This window comes from Pelophylax lessonae (genome assembly GCF_965119305.1).
Source record: "Pelophylax lessonae genome assembly, chromosome: 4".
NCBI lineage: Eukaryota > Metazoa > Chordata > Amphibia > Anura > Ranidae > Pelophylax > Pelophylax lessonae.
Genome location: NC_138771.1, coordinates 383,393,699 through 383,408,788, shown reverse-complemented (window position 1 = coordinate 383,408,788; position 15,090 = coordinate 383,393,699). Strand labels below are relative to the sequence as shown.

General features: G+C 44.6%; 1 protein-coding gene across 1 annotated transcript in view; it reads right to left on the bottom strand.

The window, feature by feature from the left end:
* FGF18 (fibroblast growth factor 18) overlaps positions 1-11,757 on the bottom strand; it is a 740,912-nt gene extending 729,155 nt beyond the window's left edge. Inside the window, exon 1 of the mRNA XM_082257180.1 lies at positions 11,713-11,757. The gene's annotated coding sequence lies outside the window, so the exon portion shown is untranslated. The remainder of the gene's footprint in view (positions 1-11,712) is intronic.
* Positions 11,758-15,090: the final 3,333 nt, after the last annotated feature.

Below are 15,090 nucleotides of genomic sequence, written 5' to 3'. Positions count from 1 at the left end.
GAAAGCATTGCGGGGGGAGCATGGAAAACCAGGGGGATGGAGAGCACAGGGGGAGAGGGGGGCGACTGGAGAGCACTGTCTGGGGGGGAACTGGAAATCACTGAGGGGTGAGCCAAGGAGCTGGAGAGCACTGGGGGAGCCAGAAAGCATGGGGGGGGGGGAAGAGATGAAAAGCACTGTGGGGAGCTTAAGAGCACGGGGGGGCATAAGAACACTGGGGGGGGGGCTAAAGAACACTGGGGGGGCTAAAGAACACTGGGGGGGGCTAAAGAGCACTGAGGGGGGGCATTTTTACATTCAGCGTATAGCACTGGTACATGTAGGTGTCCTTCCGGGTCCGCAGTTTGCCCTTACTGTCAGTCACTGGCCAGCAGCAGCCGAGGAGATGATCGTGAACCAATTAGGCAGCGGGGAGGGCCGGCCGTTCCCTTCCGCGTCATCATCACGTTCATGCAGCCGGCCAGCCCTCCAGTGACGCTTCCGCTGCCTGTGATTGGTTTGTTATCTCCCGGCTGTTATTGCTGCTGCTGGCCAGTCACAGTGTCTCCAGGCAAACCGCGGCCGGCCCTCCCCGCTGCCTGATTGGTTCACGATCATCTCCTCGGCTGCTGCTGGCCAGTGACAGCACGGACCCGGAAGGCGAAGTAAATAGTATGTGGCACTGGCAATAAAATAACATTAGGGAATAAAATAATAAATTAAAATAATTAAGCATCCGCTCCCCGCTCCTCCCCAGTAAATAATTCCATGACTTTTCCAAAACCTTAGTGTATTTCCTAAGTTTCCTTGACCTTTCCAGGCCTGGAAAGTGTCTTCTACAAATTCCAAAACTTTTCCAGGTTTTCCAGCACCGTATGAACCCTGTAAAAATAATTATCAAAAAAAAAAAAAAAGTGTACTGCAAAGATTGGTCTCACTAGTCATTAACTACTTTGGCTCTGAGGAAGAGAGATCTCCCTCGAAACGCGTCAACCATCACAGACGCCGCCTGGTCCTTCCACACTACTGGTTGACTACAGCAGTCCTGAAGGCGACTGATCTCACTTGCTATGCTTATTCATGCCGTGTGTAGGCGAGTATAACAATTGTTGTCTTTTGAACAAAATTAAACTGTTTTTTTGGTAATGCGCTAGGTCGGTTCGCCCTTCTCTTGCCATTGTTTTACAGTCCCAAGGATACCCATTGTCCTGAGGGGGGCAGCAAGACCACTAGTGAGGAAGAAGGATATTTAGACATTACACCGCCAAGACCACCACCCAAGCGCAGGAGAATAGCTTTTGAAATATGCAGTTCCGAGTACCTGGCTCCTAACATTATTGGCTGGCTCTAGATTCAAAGCAAAAATGTCAATCTGTCAATCAGGGAAGCAACTACACAGATGACTCCAGCAACAGCCTTGCACCTTGAATAGCATGGGGTCTATAAATTAAAGAGCCTCAAAACTCTGTATCATTATTCCCAGAATACGAGCAATCAATAGCAAATTGACGATTTGCAGAAAATATTCCAAAGACACCAGTTTATATTTTAAATGAGTATATTCGTATAATGCAATAAATTGTTACTTTATAAGCTGAGTGCTATGCATGGCATTATATCTACTTAGAACCCTTTCACACAGGAGGTCCGCAATCGCGCCCTCCATTCGCCTCTATGGGCAGCCAGATGTAAACGGACTTGTGTCCGTTCACACCCAGCTACCTCCAAGTCTGATTTGATCCAGAAAAAAATGAAAACAGAAGGGGATCCATTCCCATCTGGCTGGATCGGATGGGAGGGCAGTTGTGAGCTAGTCCTTTTACATCCGGCTGCCCTTAGCGCAAAGCAGGTGTCAGTGTCTGCTCTGCATAAGTAGAGCTGACATGGACCTGTTATCCGGCCGCTTAGCCCAGCAGGGGGATCAGCGGACAGGTCCCCTGCTGAGCAAAACTGGATCCTGCCCATGTGAAAGGAGCCTTAAAAACTGGAGGTACCAACACAACCAGCCATTCATCTAAAGGAACGCGCATATTTCCCAATCAGGTTTATACAGCTTACCTTGTACTGCAGTAGACTTATTAAATTTGCACTGCAAACTATATTATATTATATTATATATATATATATATATATATATATATATATATATATATATATATATATATATATATATATATATATATATATATATATATATAGTGCATCCGGAATGTATTCACAGCGCTTCATGTTTTCCACATTTTGCTATATTACAGTCATTCCCAAATGGATTAAATTCATTATTTTCTTCAAAATTTTACCACCAATACCCCATAATGATAACATGAAAGATAATTGTTTTCAAAGATTTTAAAATGTATTCCTTTACCATGAAACTCAAAATTGAACTCAGGTGCATCCTGTTTCCATTAGTCACCCTTCAGATGTTTCCACTACTTGATTGGAGTCCACCTGTGGTAAATTCAGTTGATTGGACATGATTTTGAAAGGCACACACCTGTCTATATATGGTACCACAGTTAACAGTACATGTCAGAACAAAAACCAAGCCATGAAGTCCAAGGAAATGTCTGTAGACTTCTGAGACAGGATTGTAACGAGGCACAGATCTGGGGAAGGGTACAAAAAAAAAAAAGTCTGCAGCATTGAAGGCCCCGATGAAAACAGTGGCCTCAATCATCTGTAAATGGAAGAAGTTTGGAACCACCAGGACTCTGTCTAGAGCGGGCTGCCCGGCCAAACTGAGTAATCGGGGAGGGGAAAGGCCTTAGTCAGGGAGGTGACCAAGAACCTTTGACAGAGCTCCAGCATTTCTCTGTTGATAGAGGAGAACCTTCCAGAAGAACAACCATCTCTGCAGCACTCCACCAATTAGTTCTGTATGGTAGAGTGGCCAGACAGGAGCTAATCCTCAGTAAAAAGGCACATAACAGCGCACCTGGAGTTTGCCAAAAGGCATCTGAAGGACTCAGACAATGAGAAACAAAATTCTCTCGTCTAATGAAACAAAGATTGAACTCTTTGGCCTGAATGGCAAGCGTCATGGCTTGAGGAAATCAGGCACTGCTCATCACCTGGCCAATACCATCCCTACAGTAAGGCTTGGTGGTGGCGGAATCATGCTGTTGGGATGTTTTTCAGCAGCAGGAACTGGGAGACTAATCATTATCAAGGGAAAGATGAATGTAGCAATGTACAGAGACATCCTTGATTAAAACCTGCTCCAGAGCGCTCTGGACCTCAGACTGGGGCAAAGGCTCATCTTCCAACAGGACTACAAACCTAAGCACACAGCCAAGATAACAAAGGATTGGCTATGAGACAACTCTGAGAATGTCCTTGAGTGGCCCAGCCAGACCCCAGACTTGAACCCAATTGATAATCTATGGAGAGATCTGGAAATGGCTGTGCACTGACGCTCCCCATCCAACCTGATGGAGCTTGAGAGGTCCTGCAAATAAGAATGGAAGAAACTACGCGAAAATAGGTGTGCCAAGCTTGTAGTATCATACTCAAAAAGACTTGAGGCTGTAATTGCTGCCATAGGTGCTTCAACAAAGTATTGCGCAAAGGCTGCAAACACTTATGTACATGTGATTTTTTCCTTTTTTATTTTTAATAAATTTGCAAAGATTTTAAACAAACTTCTTTCATGTTGTCATTATGGGGTATTGTTTGTAGAATTTTGAGGAAAATAATTAATTCAATCCATTTTCGAATAAGGCTGTAACATAACAAAATGTGGAAAACTGAAGCGATGTGAATACTTTCAGGATGCACTGTATAGCATATTTTGTGAAGTTACTTTATCCAACAATATAAACCCATAACATCAGATCTTAGAAATGTTGCAATGTCAGCAAATAAACTTTCAAGTATGGTTCTAATAGTCACCAAGTTTAGGACTTTTTTTCATTATTTTATTGCCTTGGAAGGCTACAAGTTCCAATTGTATAACCGCCAATAACTTCTAAAGTTTTAAAGCTGCTAAAATAAAAGATCAGATTTTAGCAAGTGCTTTCCAGGCAATGTGCCAAATTTCATCTCATTCAAAGGAACAAGAGAAAAAGGTCCTGATAGTTTCTCCTTCTTTATTATCAGAAGGTTATCTTTAGGGGGGAATGTACAATATATCAATCCATAAATACTAAAATCAGCTTCTCGGAAATCTAGAAACTGTCCAAGCCACATTTATCCACCAATCAATAATTAACAACAAATGTGAAAGTGTATTCCCCTGTCTTATCATATGCTTACTGGCAGCTTTAAACGTATACAGTTTCCAACAAATCCTGATACATTATTCATCCATTGTGCTTTTCTAACTGAGTTTCAAATACCTCTCAGGATGTCAACATTTAAATGACTGCCTCTGGTGGGCAATATTGCATCATTCACATTTTGCACTAGTGATCTGGCAAATGTCATATCTAGTCTTACTCATACATTTTCCACTTATGTTGCACATTACAGGACACACTTTGCTCTTTAATCTCAGATGCTATTAAAACAAGCTTAACACTTTAATGACAGGAATTCAAAAATGCAATTACTCCAGAAATCTGGAGGTATTCACCTACGTGTTACCTGTGCACAAAATTCATGATTACTTAACATATATTAGGTTTGTTCATGATCAATTAAGACTTGTCGAAAATCTTGCACCACATAAATTAACTTCACACAGTTCTTTTTAGCACCTGTCCTTTTTATCAGTAAGGGCTGAAAGTCAGATTCACAAAAGCTGTTTAGACGCTTTTTTTTTTTTATCGATCAGGAACTTGGCAGGGGAATTCTGTGACTCGCGTCTACACAATAAATAGTGGAGCAGATGACAGATTCATGCGCCTGTTGTGAACAGGTACATGAATTTGGGGTAAGAGTCTTGTGCAGATGTGCAGTGTGACTGGAGTGCACTGACAGCTCCCTCCCTGCCACTGAAGCTGTCACACAAACAGCACAGCAGCAAACGACTTTTGACGCTGAATAGGCGTAGCGCAATGGGAATTGAGAGACACTAGTTACTCATCAGGTCCATTCCTCTGATGACTGACAGCCAGAAGTGGGCAGGTCCATGGCCAATACACAACCTACTTTTGGCTATGGAACCCTCCCACTGCCTGTTGTCAATCAAAAAGGACAGTGCAGACCTGATGGAGAACTACCATCTCTCAATCCCCATCAGGCTCTGTCAATTGTCAGCATCACTTGTTGCTAGGAGGCAACTTCCAGAGACAAGTAGAGAGGAGGTAGCAGGTGCAAACATGCTGCATGCTACACAGCACTCTACTCTGCCAGTCTCTGTCTGCCACATGAGAGTTGGTTTTAATTGCATCCAATTTCATTATCTACAAACTGGAGGTAACTATTTTTTCATTTGGTGCAATACATTTTGCAAAACTGGGGCTTTTATAGCGGTTGGTCAGAGTACACCCCTCACATTTTTGTAAATATTTTATTATATCTTTTCATGTGACAACAATGAAGAAATGTCACTTTGCTACAATGTAAAGTAGTGAGTGTACAGCTTGTATAACAGTGTAAATTTGCTGTCCCCTCAAAATAACTCAACACACAGTCATTATTGTCTAAACCGCTGGCAACAAAAGGTGAGTAAACCCCTCAGTGACAATGACCAAATTGGGCCCAAAGTGTCAATATTTTGTGTGGCCACCATTATTTTCCAGCACTGCCTTAACCCTCTTGAGCATGGAGTTCACCAGAGCTTCACAGGTTGCCACTGGAGTCCTCTTCCTTTCCTCCATGACATCACAGAGCTGGTGGATGTTAGAGATCTTGCGCTCCTCCACCTTCCGTTTGAGGATGCCTCACAGATGCTCAATAGGGTTTAGGTGTGGAGATATGCTTGGCCAGTCCATCACCTTTACCCTCAGCTTCTTTAGCAGGGCAGTGGCCGTCTTGGAGGTGTGTTTGGGGTCATTATGTTGGAATACTGCTCTTCGGGCCAGTCTCCGAAGGGAGGGGATCATGCTCTGCTTCAGTCTATCACAGTAGATGTTGGCATTCATGGTTCCCCCAATGAACTGTAGCTCCCCAGTGCCGGCAACACTCATGCAGCCCCAAACCATGACACTCCCACCACCATGCTCGACTATAGGCAAGACACACTTGTCTTTGTACTCCTCACCTGGTTGCTGCCACACACGCTTGACACCATCTGAACCAAATAAATTTATCTTGGTCTCAGACCACAAGACATGGTTCCAGTAATATATGTCCTTAGTCTGCTTGTTTGTCAGCTTTCTTCTGCATCCTCTTTAGAAGAGGCTTCCTTCTGGGACGACAGCCATGCAGAGGAATTTGATGCAGTGTGCGGTGTATGGTCCGATCACAGACAGGCTGACTCCCACCCCTTCAACCTCTGCAGCAATGCTGGCAGCACTCATGCGTCTATTTCCCAAAGACAACCTCTGGCTATGATGCTGAACGCGTGCACACAACTTCTTTGGTCGACCATAGCGAGGCCTGTTCTGAGAGGAACCTGTCCTGTTAAACCACTGTATGGTCTTGGCCACTGTGCTTCAGCTCAGTTTCAGGGTCTTGGCAATCTTCTTATAGCCTAGGCCATCTTTATGTGGAGCAACAATTCTTTTTTTCAGAGTTCTTTGCTATGAGGTGTCATGTTGAACTTCCAGTGACCAGTATGAGAGAGTGAGAGCGATAACACCAAATTTAACACACCTGCTCCCCATTCACACCTGGGACCTTGTAACACTAGATGAGTTTTATGACACCTTGGAGGGAAAATGGCTAATTGGGCCCAGTTTGGACATTTTCACTAAGGGGTGCACTCACTTTTGTTGCCAGCGGGTTAGACAATAATGGCTATGTGTTGAGTTATTTTGAGGGGACAGCAAATTTACACTGTTATACAAGCTGAACACTCACTACTTTAGTTTGTAGCAAAGTATAATTTCTTCAGTGTTGTCACATGATAAGATATAATAAAATATTTACAAAATTGTGAGGGTTATACTCACTTTTGTGAGATACTATACATAAGAAATTATAAACTCATAATGTAAAAGGACTAATTTACTAGTAGGCATTTTGTTTTTGACTGGTTGCCCCAGTTCTGTCAATCTTAGGGTTTTTTCACATCACATGTGGTGGAATGCGGTTGGTTGGCTTTTCCAGTGCAGTCCCATTCCATGGACAAGGCAAAATGCCTCGTCTCTTATGTGCCCGGTTAATACCACTGGATTGCAGTGGTGTGCGGGCATGGTGCACTGAAAAATATACTATATGCAGTACTTTTTTTTCAGAGCAGTGCAATATGGGGAATCCACTGCCTGGCATCGTACGGTCGGATTTAAACTTTATGGGATGTCTACGTGACAGCACAATAAAATATGTTAAAAAAAAAAAAAACACAAACTAGGAAACAGCGAGATGCGCCGATCTTAGCGCATCGTCATTGCGCTGATCTTGGCCCTACGGCACACCAGCCACTGTGTTGCAATACAGCAGCCTGTGTTAACAAACAAAGGTAAAAAACACATGTGTTGTGCTAAAGTGCAATAAACCCTAATTCATTATACACATAATTATTAAAATTATTATACAGTGCAAATAATAAATGCAATAAAAATTTACTAGACATGAAAAAAAAAAGTGTCCATGCAGAAATAAATGCCCTGGAAGATGTCCTTTTGATGACGAAATGCTTTGGGCGGAGCCTCCTAGTGATGTCATTGTGCAATGGAAGTGAACCATAAATACTATCCAATTGCTGGCCAGGTGATTTCTTTTACAATGTGCATTGTTTGTGTACAGATGGAAGTGTGATTTTATTTAAATAAACATATATTTTATTTCCTACAAGAATTTGAACGATTAGAGAATTGGAAGAGTCTATATATGCACCCAGGTGATCTATGACGAGAAGTGCCATTGATGTTAATAAAATAGCAATTGAACCTTGGTTGACCACTATGTATAAGAGGGGGTCACTGTGGTCTGGTAAGCTAGCACCTTTATCATTCTTGTGTTGGTAGATGATGCTGGCACATTTTTGTAATAACGAAGGATTTTAATCAATGCACTTATAAAAACGGGACGGTCTTTCTCTTTGGGACTTTCAATTTATTTTTGTATGGAAACTTTTTTCTACATCTGGGCAATTGTTATTGCATTTATTATTTGCCCTTTATAATTATTTAAATATTTATGTGTATTTATGCGTATAATTCACTTTACAGCAATACGTGTTTTATATTTTGAAATTAAAAGGGATCATTTTCTTTTTGTGTTTGCAGCTTCACTTAAAGTATAACTAAAGGCAAAACTTTCTTTTACATTTTGGATAGAGTAGAGAGGGATTAGAACACCGGTCAGTTTTTATTGCGCTCTGTGCCCCCATTAAGGATATTCTCTATTTGTCCTTTTTACCATTATCATTGAAAGTAAAAGAAAACCCCAAATTTTGGGTTGTCCCCAGAAAGTAATAGAGGGGAAATTTTTCAATGGGGACACTGGTTCTGGTGACCTGGGGGTCCCCAAAGAATTCCCATAATTTTCAGGGATTTGATCTCACTTCCTGTTTGACTATAAGCAGGAAGTGAAGGGAAATCTCCCCAATAGGACACAGATAGTGAAAAAAAATCTGACAGGAGTTATAACCTTAAGGCTTCTTTCACACGGTCCGCCTCCGCAGGCGGATCCGTGTTGCTCAGCGGGGATCGATCCGCGATCCCCACTGAGCCGGGCGGATGACAGCTCCGTCTCCGCTTGCAGAGCGGAGAGGGAGGTGTCTCAGCACCCGCTGCCCTCTATGGAGGATCGGAGGAGAGCGGACCGCTTGTCCGCTCTCATCAGATCCGCTCCGCTCCGATTACTGAACGGATGGAAAAATAGGGTTTCCATCCGTCCAGATTTCAGCACAGGATCGGATGCGGATGGCAGCGGGTGTCAGCGGAGGTGACCTCCGCTGACACCCGCTGCCCCATAGAGCTGCATGGAGGATCCGATCAGATCCGCCTGAAAAACTGACAGGCGGATCTGATCGGACCGCCCGTGTGAAAGAGCCCTTACCTGCTCTATCCCTTTATCCTCTATACTTTTTTCCCCTGCTGGAGTAAATTGGATCATGCTTTGCTGGGTTTTTTCGCCTTCCTCTGGATCAACTGCGGGTATAGGATTGTATGGTTAGGTTTAACTTTTAAATTACTGTTTTTTTTTTTTTTTTTTTTTTTATTGGTTGAGCTAGATGGACTTGTGTCTTTTTTCAACCTGACTCACTATGTAACTATCCAAAATGAAAAAAAAAAAAAAAGTTGTGCCAATAGTTCTACCTTAAGTAGTGCACTATTTGCCTGGTTTCCTGGTATTTTGAGATTCACAAAAGGTGTATGTACCTAGTACAGGCGGTCCCTGGGTTACAAACAAGATAGGGTCTGTAGGTTTGTTCTTAAAGCCGAGTTCCACCAAAAAGTGGAACTTCCGCTTTAGGTAGTGCTAACCCCCTGACATGCCACATTTGGTATGTCATTTTTGGGGGGCGGGTACCTAGTTTTGACATGTACCCGCTCCCACTTCAGCTCGGAGCGCCGCAGCGCCCTGAGCGGAAGTTCTCCTCTCCCCCTCCCTCCCTGCAATCATGTCATGCAGACATGTCAGAGGTCCCAGAAGATTGCCGGCCAATCACGACGCGTAGCGCAACTCACGCATGCGCAGTGCGCACCCGGCTGTGAAGCCGCAAACTGTGATAGCCGGGTGCCCACACCAGTGATGCCGGCACCGGAGAGCAGAGAGGGAGAAGAGCGAGGCTTCGGGCGGCCGCATCGCTGGACCGTTGGACAGGTGAGTGTGTTAGGCTGGAACTCCGCTTTAAGTTGAATTTGTTTGTAAGTTGAGACAGGTACATTTTTTAAGTGTAGCTTCAGCCAAAAAAAATCATTTTTAAAAGGTATTTGGATAGCATAGGAAAGGGTTACCACCCCTGTAACATTTGTTTTGCTGTCTGTACCCCTGTGCAGAATATTTCACCTCACTTTCTGTCCCTTTGACAAATGGATTTTGAAAATGTTGGGTTGTTGTAGAAACAAAGATTGGTGATAAAGCTTCAGTGGAGACACCTTTTATCCACGATACCTTATTCAGGAGTAAATTTCCTTTCCTAGGGGTAACTTTCTTCTTACTTCCTGTTGACTCCCTCTGTTTGTAAGTATGAGTCGTTTGTAAGAGTCGGTTCACACTGGGGTGGCACGACTTCGACTACTTCGGGGTCGACTTGTGCATTCCCATGCACCACGACTTCGGAGCGACTTGCATGGACTTAACATAATGGTCTATGCAAGTCGCTCAGAGGTCGCCCCGAAGTAGTACAGGACCCTTTTTCTAAGTCGGAGCGACTTGTGTAGCTCCTATTAGAACGGGTCCTGCACCAGTCAATGGACCGCGAGGGAGCACGACTTGTCAGGCTGACAAGTCGCGCTAGTGTGAATCGAGACTAATGCCTCGTACACACGCACCGATTGTTGGCCGACCGATCAGCCGTCTTTTGTCCACTGTTGTTGTGTTGGTTGAAATGTGCTCTAGACTGCACACAATTTTTTTCAGCCAACAACAACCAACTTCAGAAGTGATGTCATGTGCTGGTTTACTTTCCGTGTGTTTTTTCTTCTCTGAGCATGCCCAGTCTTGCTCATCTGATTTTTGTCTGCCGAAATCTGTACTGACTGACGAACAATCGGCGGTTCTGTTGACGGCCAACAAAAATGTTATAGCCTGCACACCAGATTTTGTTTGGCCGAAAAGTCGCAGTCGGTTGTCGGAAGCATCATACTAACAAGCCGACAATCGTCCGATTGGACGTTGGCTGAAAATTCACGGCCAACAATTGGTGCGTGTGTACGGGGCTTAAGTCAGATGTTTGTAACGAGGTGACCGCCTGTACTTGCAACTGAGACTATTCACTTTTAATAGACATAGGAAGCTGTCCATGTTCAAACTAAGGAACCAGTCTGTGAATTCCCCTGTGATAGGAAAAGCCCAGTACCAAACAGCAGGTGAATGCTCAGCAGGCTCCCCAAGCCTTCAATCACTTGCGGGGGTTAAAAAGTAAAAAATGTTTTAAACGGACTTCTTTGCCAACATCCAGCAGTTCAAATAGAAGGCGTGTCATGTAAAGATTCACGTGTAGTACAGAGAAGGAGGGGGGAAAAAAAGAGCTGGTAATGCCAATAAAATCTTTTAAACATTTGGCCACTTTTTCTTTTTTTTTTTTTTTTTCCTCCTTTTGCTGGAATGCTGCTCCACTAAGTAAAAACCTATTGAACTCCACTTTCCTGAATATGCGCACGTTATTTCATCTCCTTGTAAAGCAGATTTTTTTTTTTTTTCTGTGGTCGCATAATTAAAATCAATTTAGGGAAAATCTCATCTCCTTTGGAAAAAAAAAAAAAAAAAAAGGAAAGGGAGTAGTCGTTTTCTGGCAAGGAAAAATGTGGAATTTGAGCAAGTTCCTTAGGAAGCAATGAAAAAAAAAAAAAAAAAAAAAAGAAGTGAGCGAGGCAGAGAGTAGAAATTCCTTCAAATCAAGTGCATTATTCAGCGTAAAAGGAGAAACCGTACTGCTTTGACTTCCACATCAACAACAAAAATTGAGAAAAGCCACTAAGAAGAGAAAAGTCTGAATAAACAGTATGTGATGTAGAAATAATAATCAGTATTTGATGTATAAATAATAAACAGATGTGATCATCCACATACCTGCACCCACAAGCACAGTAAAACGACGTGGAAACATCTGGAAGATGAGGAGCTGTCACACTTGCGGGACGTGTCCAGCCTCATTTCTTCTCCTTTTTGTTGTTGCTTGGCAGATGCTCCTGAAGTGATAAGGTGACAGTCCTTAGAAGCAAGTGCAGCTGGAAAATCCCCAGTCCATAGCTGCAGAAATCCAAAATCAAAGTCACAGTCACCAATCAAGAGGATCTAGTAGATTCCTAGGGATCCCGGGCTAGTTGCTGTAATGAGGTGAGAAGTTCAGTTGCTAGCGTTGCCTGAGAATGAGTCACAGGCATCAGCGAGTCCGTCTGGGCTCCGTATCCCCCTCCTTTTACCCTCACTCTCTCTTCCTCCCTCACTCACTCGCACACACCCTCTGCCTTTGGTCTGATAGAAAAAAAAAGGTGCACTTTAATACAGGGGAGTACACCCTAACTTAGAAGATGGCGTTTACCGTTAAATCTGCATTTCAGTCCAATAGCCGTTCCTGTTCTCTGGTGTTTAGCCAACCCAGTTCTTTGTAGGTCGTAGAGGTCACGTTTGGTTGACCTGACTTCAGTGGAGGTCACGTATGGTGTTACCTGACTTCAGTGGAGGTCACGTAGAGTGTACCTGACTTCAGTGGAGGTCACGTGTGGTGTACCTGACTGCCTCAGAGAGAGCCTGAATGTGCGCACATAGGACGTGCTTCTCTTTTGTCTCACTCAGTCCTTCCCCTGGTCGGCTTTATCCCATAGACAGCAATTGTAGAACACTGCAATACCTAAACTGTACAGTGCAGGACGGCAATCCTCCAGATAAACAAGTGTAAACAAATCCTTTTCAAATAAACGGGGTCTGCTAATTGTAGCTTTCACACACACACACACTGCTTGTAAAAAGATACCTGCTCGCTTAATCGCATGAAAAATATCTTGAAGGCGTTCGAGCCAGTTCGTCATCCTTGGTCCAGACCAGTGAAATAAAAACAAAAGTTCAAATTTCTAACATAAGGGATGAATCATCTGAAAAGGAAAAAAAAAATTCCAGGGCTTTCACAAGGGGTGGGATGTTGTTATGTCTAAGGAAGAAAGGTTCTTTGGGGGAAGTTTTTACAAAGAATATTTTGGCAAAGAGTATAGATGTCTAGTGATGGCTGAGGCTCGGTTCACACTTATGCGGTGCGGGAAGGCTGTGAATTCGCAGCCTGTTCCCGCATCGCAAACGCACCCTTGGCAGTTCACACTGCCATATGCGATATGCAGGGGGTGTCAATGTGATGTTAACGACACCCCCAGTTTGATCGCATATCGCAGTGCGATCTTACAGTTCGCACAGGATCGGATCGCACAAGTGTGAACCACTGTGCGATCCGATCCTGATGCGGCTGAAAAAAAGGGTCATGTGCGACTTTACTGCGGGTGCAGTGCGAATTTAGCCATACAAAGTGTATGGCTGAATTTGCACCACACACCCGATCGCATGTAATGAAGGAGCAGTGCGCTCCTATATTATATGCAATCGCCGCAGCCGCACATATGTGAACCGGCACTGATCATACTCATTCTTTCTACCATAGTGAAAATTCTTTTCATTTTTAGCTAGATCAGAAAAGTATTGGAAAACCTGTTAGGTATTTTTTTTTTTTATTTCTATGTAACTACACAAGATTAATGCGGATTTTCGGTTCAAATGAGATCATGTCCAAGCTTAATAAAACTATTGTACATTACTTTATTATCAGTAAAAAAAAAAAAAATATGGATCTCCTTGTTCCTAAAATCCATAACCATGTAGTTAGCAATAAATCCTCTTATTCAACAAAAATGTTTGTTAATGGGCAGCCCTGCCTCGTACCTCTATGAAGAGAGAAGGCCGGAGACACCACATCATTGGTACGAACCCTGGCCCTAGGTACCCTATAAAGCAGCTGGAGAAAATGAAGATATCTCGGCCCAAGGCCCTCTTACTGATTGGGCATGCTGGGCAGTTGCCCGGGGGGCCCCACTTGCCCGGGGAGCCCCTGTCAAGCATTAGTCCCAATTCCCGTGTGCATCCCGCCGCCGAACTTAGCAGGTGGCAAGCGCCTGTCGGCCCTGCGCTGCTGTCAGGCCACTTGGGCTATGGAGGGGGTACCCACAACTGCAGGAATGCCTGTCCACCTCTACAGGAACAGGCACACACAGGACAGTCGAGTCTAACTCCCGTCTTTGTGTGTGTGTGTGTTCAGCAGACCCAGCTGTCAAACTTGGAAGCTGTCATTAGCCTGGCACTGCTGTACCAACAAATATCGCCTTATCAATAATTTGCATTTTTATTATAGTGGGCATTGTGTAGGACGGGTCACAGTGTACTGCATTGCCTGGGGCCCTTTAATGCTCTTAAGATGGCACTGCTCGGCAGTGGCGTAGCGTGGGTTGTCAGCACCCGGGGCAAGGCAAGTAATTTGCGCCCCCTAACCCGTGGGATTTTAGCACTCGAGTCTCTTCCACTAGATTAGTTAAAGAAACCCTTACCCCCTAAGCACATGTATTGTTTGTTATGAAAACAAACATTGCCCCCTTTCAATGCAGAGAGACCAGCGTGCCCCCTTTCAATGCAGAGAAACCAGCGTGCCCCCTTTCAATGCAGAGAGACCAGCGTGCCCCCTTTCAATGCAGAATGACCAGCGTGCCCCCTTTCAATGCAGAGAGTTCAACGTGCCCCCTTTCAATGCAGAATTACCAGCGTGCCCCCTTTCAATGCAGAATGACCAGCGTGCCCCCTTTCAATGCAGAGAGACCAGCGTGCCCCCTTTCAATGCAGAATTGGCCAGGAGGAGGAGGATCCGTGTGGCAATAGCGAATTTTCATTCGCTATTGTCACACAATAGGTGGGCTCGGGGCGCACTGCTCTGCGCCCTGGGTCCACCCTTTTCTGAAGCCTATTAGAGCCTCTGGCTCTAATCAGGTGATTGAAAAAAAAAAAAAACATTGAACTCCATGCATCCGGCGCCCCAAATGTAGATTAGGGTGCCAGGTGCATGGATGGGGGGGGGCGGCACCCCTACGCCCCCAATGCACCAGCCGCCACTGATGGACAGGTGAGGCACAGTCCAGCCCCGCCCCGCCATTTTCAGCCATAGGGCGGCCGCGCTGGACATCTCCCAGCCTAAAGATGGAGGTAGCCGCAGACAGTGTGTGAACTGTGTATGTCAGAGTCAGACAGAGTGACACTACGGATGCGCCCCCCCCAGATGTTGCGCCCGGTGCGGCCGCCCCCCCCTGCACCCCCCACGCTACGCCACTGCTGCTCGGGCCAAAACCAAACCGCCCCAACACCTCACACAAATATGGCCACTCCACCGAGTCAAAAGCTTTCTCCGTATTGAGGGAGGCCATG